This window comes from Rhinoderma darwinii, chromosome 1 (genome assembly GCF_050947455.1).
Source record: "Rhinoderma darwinii isolate aRhiDar2 chromosome 1, aRhiDar2.hap1, whole genome shotgun sequence".
NCBI classification, from domain to species: Eukaryota; Metazoa; Chordata; class Amphibia; order Anura; family Rhinodermatidae; genus Rhinoderma; species Rhinoderma darwinii.
This window is the reverse complement of record NC_134687.1, coordinates 458,550,319-458,561,826: the sequence shown is the minus strand read 5'-3', so window position 1 is coordinate 458,561,826 and position 11,508 is coordinate 458,550,319. Positions and strand designations below refer to the sequence as shown.

Below are 11,508 nucleotides of genomic sequence, written 5' to 3'. Positions count from 1 at the left end.
CTAAAATACAGTGGGCATAGCGGTACAATATGTCACTGCATGCCATAGACTGAGAGAGACATGATATGACATGGACTTGTATAACCCCGACCCTAAATGTGTCCCTATCCCCCAATCCCTCAGTCCCTATCCCTCATTCCCTTACTTCCTTTTGTACCACAGCAGGGACCCAGCAATGTAGAGCAATCATTGCAGTGCTAGTGTGGTGAGGGAGGCCTGCGGGCCCCCCTAGCTACGGGGCCCGGTCGCAGTTGCGACCGCTGCGACCCCTATAGCTACGCCACTGACTGGAGGGCGGGTGGTATCGGTTGACATACCCATTATAAATTTCAGTCTAATATATTTTGGCCTATGATTGCGTTAACACAAGCATTGCCCCGCAAAAAACAAGCCCTCACACCGCTCCATCGATGGAAAAAAAAAAGTATGTGTATGAGTTTTTAGGCGAAATTCACACTAATGTGTGCGTTATGTGCGTGCAAAAAAAGCTGCGTTTTTTGTGCATTGCAGTTGCGTGTGTCATAAGTGTTTGCTGTGTGGCTGCGTGATTTTCACGCATATGCCATCCTTATGACACGCGGTTTTGAGGTTGAGAAAAAGAAATGAAGGAGGTGGTTTTATTCTTCCCTTCATTTCTTTATCTACTGTTGCGCGAATCACGCGCAGCACACGGAAGTGCGTCCGTGTGCTGCGCGTGATTTTCACGCACCCATTGACTTCAATGTGTGCGTGATGCGCAAAACATGCTCAAGTATAGGACATGTCGTGAGTTTTACGCAGCGGACACACGCTGCATGAAAATCACGGACTGTCTGAACGGCCCCATTGAGTTACATAGGTCCGTGTGACGCGCGTGATTTTCACGCGCGTATCACGGACGTGAAACACGTTAGTGTAAATAAGGCCTTACTTTGAAAAAGTAGTAAAATATATAAAAAATATATATAAATTTGATATCGCTGTAAACATATTGACCCGCATAATTAAGTTAACAGGTCATTTTTACCGGATGGTGAACGCCGTAAAAACGAAACCTAAATAACAATGGAGAAATCGCTTTTTCTTTTTTCTATTACATCCCACAGGGAACTTTTTTTTTCAGCTTTACAGCATAAACCACAACTTATCCGGCAGAGTAATAAAAAAGTTATAGTAATATATATATATATATATATATATATATATATATATATATATATATATATATATATATATATATAAATAGTTTTGGCATGTGGAGAGGAAAGAACAAAAAATTACTGCAACAGGAAGGGGTTATTAATTTCCTGCTGGCAGATTAATTTCAAAGTTCTCATTTTAAAGTCTCAGGCAACTCCTTTAAATTCAGGAAAGATAACCAGAAAGATAACAGCTTTCGGTTTACTACTACAGTATATAAATGAACGCTGCATCCTTATTGGCTGTGATCGCTGTATTCTTTACTGATGTATTTTACGAATCGGCGTTTTGCCCATATGAAAAATGGCTGCTGTGGGAGCCACTTGGCCGCACCCATTCTGTCGTTTGGAAAGTGGGTGGTTTCCATAGGAGACGCCACGTTCCCTGCTAGCTCCACCCTCTGATCAGCTGACGCTGCCTGGTTTGTGTTGTGACAGGGAGGCGGCAACGGATGAGACGGCGGAGACAGGAGAGCCGGTAATCCTCCCGGGTACTGGGTGTGTGTGTGTGTGTGTGTGTGTGGGGTACGGCCAGCTGGGGGTGACACTCGGAGGCTATGGCTGACATGCTGCTTAAAAGGCAGTAATGGCAGAGAAAGAAGGGAAAATGTTGGCAGGCCCGGAACAGTAGCCACCCACACCCTCCTGCACACACTAAAGCCTTTAGCCATCCCAACCTGGCGCTTCATTCTCACATATGCCATGCGCTCACTGCTAAACTGCCTACAGCATGCGTCATGCAAGGCTGCCCCGTGCTGCACATCACTCACTGGAACGGTTAGTGACAGTTGGACAACATGAAGGAGCTCCAGAAGGTAAAGAAAACGGGTAGTCGCCATTTGGGGCATAGGAAGCAATTTGCTGGCAGGTGGTAAACAGACGGGGTCACTGCCAGGTGGGCAACATGAAGGATCTCTGCTAGGTGGTAAATAGAAAGGGTTGCCGCTATTTGGGCACCTTAAGTGTTCTCCGCCAGGTGGGGCGCCGTATGTGTTCTCCGCCAGGTGGGGCGCCGTATGTGTTCTCCGCCAGGTGGGGCGCCGTATGTTCTCCGCCAGGTGGGGCGCCGTGTGTGTTCTCCGCCAGGTAGGGCGCCGTATGTGTTCTCCGCCAGGTGGTGCGCCGTATGTGTTCTCCGCCAGGTGGTGCGCCGTATGTGTTCTCCGCCAGGTGGTGCGCCGTATGTGTTCTCCGCCAGGTGGTGCGCCGTATGTGTTCTCCGCCAGGTGGGGCGCCGTATGTGTTCTCCGCCAGGTGGGGCGCCGTATGTGTTCTCCGCCAGGTGGGGCGCCGTATGTGTTCTCCGCCAGGTGGGGCGCCGTATGTGTTCTCCGCCAGGTGGGGCGCCGTATGTGTTCTCCGCCAGGTGGGGCGCCGTATGTGTTCTCCGCCAGGTGGGGCGCCGTATGTGTTCTCCGCCAGGTGGTGCGCCGTATGTGTTCTCCGCCAGGTGGTGCGCCGTATGTGTTCTCCGCCAGGTGGGGCGCCGTAAGTGTTCTCCGCCAGGTGGGGCGCCGTAAGTGTTCTCCGCCACGTGGGGCGTCGTAAGTGTTCTCCGCCAGGTGGGGCACCACTCCGGATTTTAAAAAAACCCTTCCCGACATTTGACGTATGGATACGCCATGGAAAGCTAGTGCTTCCCGCATTTTGCTGTATCCATAAACCAAATGCTTGGCACCGGCTCAGGAGCTGAGCCGGTGCCATCATCCCCGGATGTCAGCTGTATCTGACAGCTGACATCCGGCTGTAATGGCGGGGACCGAAATGAGCTTCGATCCCCGCCATTAAGCCCTTAAATGCAGCGCTAAACCGCGAGCACTGCATTTAAGGTGTTTGAAGCTCATCGGAAGCCCAGCAATGAAATTGCCGGGGTTCCGTTGGCTGCAATGGCAACCGGAGGCCTAATACTGGCCTCCCGGTCTGCCTAGCGCGGAAGCCGGTCAGGACCCGCCCGGCGGAGCCTGATCGGCTTCCGTAGCCGCCGGCAAGATGACGCCGGCTCAGGAGCTGATCCAGCGTCTTCTACGGTGGAAGTCAGCTGTATGTTACAGCTGATATCCACCTGTAACGGCACGAACCAGAGCTAGCGCCGATCCATGCTATTAACCCCTTAGCGGTTGCTAGCAGATTGCCGGCCCTGACAGGCAATCAGGACTGGCAACTGCTGCTATGGCAACAGAAGACACAATGGCCTCCTGCTCTGCCATATGGAAGCCCATTAGGCGAAGCCTAATTGGCTTGCTGTCAGTGAATAACTGACAGATCTAATACATTGCACTACGTAGGTAGCGCAATGTATTAGAAAAAAAAATTATCTGACAGTTGGACCTTCAAGTCCCCTAGTGGGACTTGAAAAAAAGTGAAAAAAATAAGTTTGGAAACAATAAAAGTTTCAAGTAATAAAATAAAACACAATCGCCCTGTTCCCTTATCAAGTCCTTTATTATTGAAAAATAATAATAAACCATACGTATTTGGTATCACCGCGACCGTAATGACCTGAGGTATAAAAATATATTTATTGCACGTGGTGAACAGTGTAAAAAAAACGTAAAAACTATACCAGAGTTTCTGTTTTTTGGTCACTTTGCCCTGCAAATATTGGAATAAAAAGTGATCAAAAAGTCGCACGTATCCAAAAATGGTACCTATAAAAACTATAGCTCGTCCCGCAAAAAACAAGCCCTCGTACACCTCCGTCTACACCTCCGTCGACAAAAAAATTAAGAAGTTATGGTTCTCACAACTTGGCGACAGAAAAAATACATTCTTTTTACAAAAGTAATTTTATTGTGCAAGAAGTTGTAAAACATAAAAAAGTTCTATAAATTAGGTATCGCCGGAATCGTACTGACCTGCAGAATAACGTGAACATATAGTTTATAACGCATGGTGAACGCTGTATTTGCCTCCCAAAAAATAGGATAAAAGGTAATCATAAAGTCGCATGTATCCCAAAATGGTACCTATAATAACTACAGCTCGTCCCGCAAAAAAACAGCCCTCATACCGCTACGTCTATGAAGAATAATAATTTGTTAAATCTCCAATAAGTCAGGAAATAAAAAATATGCAGTTGTGCCGAACGAGGGGAACATTTCTTCTGTTTCAAGAGGCGATTTATCAAGGACCTAAAATTAGGGAACCAGGAAGGGTAGGGCCCAAACATATTTGCTAGAAGCGAGGGTGCCCGTATTATACCAGGACAACACTACCTAGCAAAATTCCTCAAACTGCAAAGGTGCGGAGTGTGGAACAAAAGGGGCATAAGAAAGGACGCCATATATCCGTGCGACACTGGCCTGTGCAGAAAGGATTGTGTCACAGCGTAACACACATCTATGGATCATTTTATTGTTTTTTACCCAATTATTAGGCCGGATTCACACGAGCGTGTGCGTTTTGCGCACGCAAAAAACGCTGCGTTTTGCGCACGCAAAAGGCACTTAACAGCTCCGTGTGTCAGCCCCGTATGATGCGCGGCTGCGTGATTTTCGCGCGGCCGCCATCATTATGACACTCCGTTTGGATGTTTGTAAACAGAAAAGCACGTGGTTTACATTCATAGTTTCACTGCTGTTGCTCGAATCACGCTCGTCCCACGGAAGTGCATACGTGTGGTGCGCGTGATTTTCACGCACCCATTGACTTCAATGGGTGCGTGATGCGCGAAATACGCACAAAGAACGGACATGTAGTGAGTTTTTCGCAGCGGACTCGCGCTGCGTAAAAATCACGCAACTGTCTGCACGGCCCCATAGACTAATATAGGTCCGTGCGACGCGCGTGAAAATCACGCGCGTTGCACGGACGTATATCACGTTCGTCTGAATAAGCCCTTATACCACCTGACTATGCCCCTGATGTACTCTGCGCAGCTTACATGTACCCCCACATTATAAACGGAAGCACCAGCAATACTCAAACAAGTCTATCAAGCAAAATCCGCTCTCCAAAAGCCAAATGGTGCTCCCTCCCCTCTGAACCCTACAGCGTGCCCAAACAGCAGTTTCCTTCCACATATATGGCATCGCGATACCCGGGAGAACCCTTTTAACAACTTCTGGGGTGTGTCTCCAGTGGCATATGCTGGGCATGACATATTTGCCACTGAAATGGCATATCTAGGGAAAAATATAAATTTTTAATTTGCACCATCCGCAGCGCATTCATTTATGGAAACGACCTTGTGGGGTGAAAATGCTCACTACACCCCTTAATAAATGCCTTGAGGGATGCAGTTCCCAAAATGGGGTCACTTTCTTTTTATTATTTCACATCGGAGCCTCTACAATTGTGAACCAATACTTTGTAAATCACCAAATTAGGCCTCAATTTCGCATGGTACTCTTTCACTCCTGAGCCCTGTCATATGTCCAGGCAAAAGATTAGGGCCAAATGTAGGGTGTTTCTAAAACCGGGAAACACCGCATAATAATTAGAGAGCTGTCTTGTTATGGTGGCACAAGCTGGGCACCACATATTGGCATATCTATGTAAAAAATCCCATTTTCACTCTGCAACATCGAGTGCACACTAATTTCTACAAAACACCTGCGGGGTTAACATTCTCACTACACCCCTAGGTGAATACCTTGAAGGGTGTAATTTCCAAAATGTGGTCACTTCTGGGGGGTTTCCACTGTTTTGTTCCCACAGGCGCCCAGAAACCAATCCATCAAAATCTGCACTCCAAATGGCGCTCCTTCCCTTCTGAGCCCTTCCGTGTGCCCAAACAGCAGTTTATGACCACATATGGGGTATTGACGTACTCGGGAGAAATCGCTTTACAAATATTGGGTTCTTTTTTTTCTTTATTTATTGAGAAAATGAAAATTTTTGAGCTAAAGCTGCGTCTTATTGAAGAAAAAGGATTGTTTTTATTTTCACTGCCCAATTCTAAAGAGGCTCTGTCACCACATTATAAGTGTCCTATCTCCTACATAAGGAGATCAGCACTATAATGTAGGTGACGGTAATGCTTTTTATTTAGAAAAACGATCTATTTTTACCACGTTATTAGCGATTTTAGCTTTATGCAAATTAGTTTCTTAATGCCCAAGTGGGCGTGTTTTTACATTAGACCAAGTGGGCGTTGTACAGAGGAGTGCATGACGCTAACCAATCAGCGTCATGCACTTCTCTTGCAGGGTCATGAAACATGAGCTCTATGTAGTTTTGATGACTCGTTCTTGTATCCTTGGTTTTCGAAAAGTAGGAAAACCAAAGGAGTAGCGGAATCTGGTCCCATCTTGGACAGCAAGTGTGTGTTCTGAGAATAGCTGAAACTATGATGGTGTGAACAAGCCCTTACTGTCCTCATTCTTCGTTATTCTCATTATTCTTTAATGTTGTCTTGAATTTGGGATATTTTTTTTCTTGCGCTCTGTCTCTCCTGGGATCCTTGATATCATGGTTATTGAATACAGAAGATATATGCACACACCTATACAAGGCCTACGTCTTAGCGCCCTCGATCTCTGTCTTTATACTGGCCCTGTTCTTGGCTACATGTGCTACTTGTCTGAGTTTTTCCAATTACTGCCCATGTCTCTGATCTGCTTTTTAGGGTACGTTGCCACGTCATTTTGTGGCTGAGAACTGTGTCAAACCCGTATATGGAATATTCATGTGTTTTTCCATTGCAGTTCTTTTATGTGGTTCGAATGCGGTTTTCTTATTGTTTTTCCTCTACGCGTTCCAAAAGCCATAACTTTTTTTTCTTTTTCCATCAATATTGCCGTATGAGGTTGTTTGTTTTTTTCTTTTTTGAAAGACGAGTTGTAGTTTTTCATGGCACCATTTATTGTACCATATCATTTAGGCCGGATTCACACGAGCGTGTGCGTTTTGCGCGCGCAAAATGTACGTAACAGCTCAGTGTGTCATCACCATATGATGCGTGGCTGCGTGATTTTCGCGCAGCCGCCATCATTATGACACTCTGTTTGGATGTTTGTAAACAGAAAAGAACGCGGTGCTTTTCTGTTTTCATTCATACTTTTAACTGCTGTTGCGCGAATCACGCGCGTCCAACGGAAGTGCTTCCGGGTGGTGCGCCTGATTTTCACGCACCCCTTGAATTCAATGGGTGCGTGATGCGCGAAAGACGCACAAATATAGGACATGTCGTGAGTTTTACGCAGCGGACACGCTGTGCAAAAATCACGGCCTGTCTGCACAGCCCCATAGACTAGCATAGGTCCGTGCGACGCGCGTGATTTTCACGTGCCTCGCACGGACCTATATCACGTTCGTGTAAATAAGCCCTTACTGGAAAACTAGAAAAAAATCCTTTGTGGGGTGGAATGGGTAAAAAAACTGTTATTCCGACATTGTTACTTGGGTTTTGTTTTTACAACGTTCTCTGTGCAGTGAAAATGACATGTTCACTTTATTCTGCAGGTCAATACCATACCAGATTTACGCCATTCACCATGCGGATTAAATAATGTCATCTTGTAATAGTTTGGACTTTTATGAAGGCGGCGACACCAGTCTTATATTTGTTTTTTTTTTTACTTTAGGGGAAAGGGTTGCTTTTTTCATAACTTTTTTTTAAAATAATATTACTGTTTTGGTTTTTTATATTATGTTTTTTTACCAGCTCCTTTTACGGACCACAAAGATGGCAGACTTGGGGGCCTTCATTAAAGAGGCTCTGTCACCAGATTATCAAATCCCTATCTCCTTGCATGTGATCGGCGCTGCAATGTAGATAACAGTAACGTTTTTTTTGTTTTTTTTTAAAAACTATCATTTTTGGCCAAGTTATGAGCAATTTTATATTTATGCAAATGAGCTTTGAAATGGACAACTGGGCGTGTTTTTTTTTCGTATTTCCAACTGGGCGTGTTTTTTTTCCGTATTTCCAACTGGGCGTGTATTGTGTTTTTAAAAACTGGGCGTGTTTACTTGTTTTACTAACTGGGCATTGTGAATAGAAGTGTATGATGCTAACCAATCAGCATCATGCACTTCTCATCGTTCCCACCCAGCTTCTTTCACTAAAGACACACAGCGTGACGTCACCCACAGGTCCTTGAACCTCGGCGTCGGTCAGAGAAGATACATCGGCTGAAAGGCGTCCAAAAGGTTAATATGCTCTTCTCTAGGGAGTTTGCTATGCTTACCTGCACATGGTGATGTTGCTGTAAATTCAACTGTACGCCTGGAGCTGTGGTGTCTTCTCTCTTCCGACGCCAAGGTTGAAGGACCTGTGGGTGACGTCATCACTCCCAGCCAGCTTATTTCACTGCAGACACAGCGTGACGTCACCCACAGGTCCTTCAACCTTGGCGTCGGAAGAGAGAAGACACCACAGCTCCAAGTGTACAGTTGAATTTGCAGCAGCATCACCATGTGCAGGTAAGCATAGTAAACTCCTTAGAGACGAGCATATTAACCTTTTGGACGCCTTTCAGCCGATGTATCTTCTCTGACCGACGCCAAGGTTCAAGGACCTGTGGGTGACGTCACGCTGTGTGTCTTTAGTGAAAGAAGCTGGGTGGGAACGATGAGAAGTGTATGACGCTAATTTGTAAGCGTCATACACTTCTATTCACAACGCCCAGTTAGTAAAACAAGTAAACACGCCCAGTTGTTAAAAACACAATACACGCCCAGTTGGAAATACGAAAAAAAACACGCCCAGTTGTCCATTTCAAAGCTCATTTGCATAAATATAAAATTGCTCATAACTTGGCCAAAAATGATCGTTTTAAAAAAAGAAACAAAAAAAAACGTTACTGTTATCTACATTGCAGCGCCGATCACATGCAATAGGAGATAGGGTTTGATAATCTGGTGACAGAGCCTCTTTAAGCCCCTAGACTGTCATGACGATCATCGACACTCCGCAATCGCTTCATGGTTGGGGGCGCGATGTGCTGACAGAGGAGGACACCCCTCTCTTTCTTTCTAAAGGTTTAGATGCCGCAGCATGGCCAAGATCAGATTTTTTTTCTGATCGCATCTGTTGCAGTGATGTGTCAAACGCTCCTTGAGTATGGAGCGAGCTCAACCTGTAAGCCCCTGTAACTGTATGTCAAACGTCGGGAAAGGGTTTAAGTCTTCTTCCTGTCAGGTTGCTTGTGGGCAGATAAGCGGTAATTGAGTTCAGTGCTGCAGAACAGCTGCTTCTCCTGCGTTCCCTAGAGGCATGCGATTATCACAATGTCAAGAATAGGCCAGAAAACGCAGTTCTGACCACAGTGTGAGTGCAATGCGACAACAATGAATGAGCAGTTCACCACCACAACGTTTGCATGATGGAATTCCAAACACATTTAACGACAATACAAATAAATTTGCAAGCGTTTATTTAAACCCTCGGCTACATGTCAGCCGCCATGGGGGAAGGGTCGGCTGTATGTTACAACTGACACGCCACTGCAACTGGCACAATCGAAGATTGCTTTGATTCCGCCCATTTAACGACTTGGATGACGCGGTCTATAGCGACCACGGAATCTAAGTCAATAGAATGAGGGGGCGGCCCCCTACGATTGCCGATCACACCCCCGCGTTGCGATTGTGGCGTGCCGATGGTTGTAATGGCAGCCTGGGGGCTTAGTGAAGGTCCCCAGGTCTGTTATCTTTGTACTCCTATTAAGAGGAGCCTGTCAAAATCACGATATATACCGCAGTACATTTGTTTTGCAGCATATCCTGTTGTTTTATAATACAGTTAAAATGTTTTTTAATGTACAACAAAAATTTCTAAAGGCTACATGCATACGTTGCGATTTTATGCTGCGGATTTTGGTGCATTTTTAACCAGTTCAGGACCGGGCTATTTTGAGTCTTCAGGACCAGACACCGTTTAGCCATTTTTAGCACGCGTTAGTTAAATGGCTATAACTTTTTTATTTGTTGGGCTAACGACGTGATTTTTGCGATTGTTTTTTCCGTAGACAATGCAGGTTTCTTTTTTATCGTTTTTATACACATCCTTTTTCTATTTTAGAATTTTTATTCATAAAGTTTGAAAATAATAGTAAAAAAAAAGCTTTTTTAAGTTTCAGCTATTTTTTTGGGTAATAACATAGTTTTACCCTAAAATAGACCTTTTATTTGTGATCGTCATTGTCTACTGTAAATTTTAATATATTACATGTCTATATTAGGGTAATTGGGTCCGGGCTAGCGTTATAACACTGATTGGCGGGGGGAACGTTTTTTTTTCGGGTGGGTATATTATGTGTATTTATTATTAATTTTTTTTTGCACTTTACTTTACTATTTTTTTATTGGTCTGTCCCTCAAAGGTCAAAAAAGACCTCTGGGGAACTTTATATATATTTTTTCTTTCTTTTAGACCATGCACAGCAGCCCCAGTTACAGGGGAAATCAGCCCTCTCATAGTGACGATTGTCACTATTAGGGCTGTGCTGGGTCCAGTAAGACCTGTAGTCTGTCAGTAACGGCACCCGGCGATCATGTGACCAGTCACATGATCACCGGGACCAATAGAGACAGCGGCCGCTGCCTCTATTCCTATACACGGCGTTCATTGAGCGCTGTATACAAGTGATCAGAGAAGACAGAAGAAACGAAAGCTGCTTCTATCTTCTCCTCAGGGTCCCCGGCAGTCACTGACAGCCGGAGACTCGACATTCAGCAACCACTCGGGCAGCAAGTTAAAACCCGAGCCGTAATAAGTCTATGGCGTGAGTTTTAAGGACCCTGACCGCAGGCCGTAAAAATACAGCCAGCGGTCGGGAACCAGTTAAAAATAAATTAGTCAGATACAATTCACAGGCGGATGCGCAAGATAAATTGACATGCTGCAGATTTTAAAATACAAGCCGCAGGTCAATTTACATGCATAAAAAAATCTGCAACATGTAGATGAGATTACTTGAAATCTCATTTACTTTGCTGGTACTGTATTACGCTGCGGATTTCCCACAGGAAAATCTGCGCGCCAAATCCGCAGTTATATGCATCGTGTGTATTTGGCCTAAAAGTAAAAAAATTAATTAAAAAAAAGCCTTTTCCCTAAAGTTATGTAAAAAATTTTAAATAAAATTAACATAACTGGTATAGTCGCATTCGTAAAAGTGCAAGCTATTCTAATATAACGTTTTTCGCACGATGAACGCCAGAAAAAAATAATTTAAAAACAACAAAATTTCTGTTTTTTTTGTCAACTTGTCTCCTAAAAAAAGTGATCAAAAAGTCGCATATACCCCAAAATAGTACCAACAGAAACTTACACTTGCCCCCCCCAAAAATAATCCCTCACACCGCTCAATCTACGAAAATATAGAAAAGTTATTGCCCTCACAATGTGGCGAAATTTTTTTTTTTTAACAGAGTTTTTTTC

At 44.7% G+C, this 11,508-nt stretch overlaps 1 protein-coding gene across 3 annotated transcripts in view; it reads left to right on the top strand.

The window, feature by feature from the left end:
* The first annotated feature begins 1,506 nt into the window (after nucleotides 1–1,506).
* The window catches only part of CHFR (checkpoint with forkhead and ring finger domains), a 77,073-nt gene continuing 67,071 nt past the window's right edge, over nucleotides 1,507–11,508 (top strand). The window contains exon 1 of one of the 3 annotated variants that reach the window (XM_075832703.1): nucleotides 1,507–1,656. The gene's annotated coding sequence lies outside the window, so the exon portion shown is untranslated. Of the gene's footprint in view, nucleotides 1,670–1,738; nucleotides 1,994–11,508 lie in introns of those variants that run through there. The other 2 variants (XM_075832721.1, XM_075832713.1) reach the window with 2 other exon arrangements.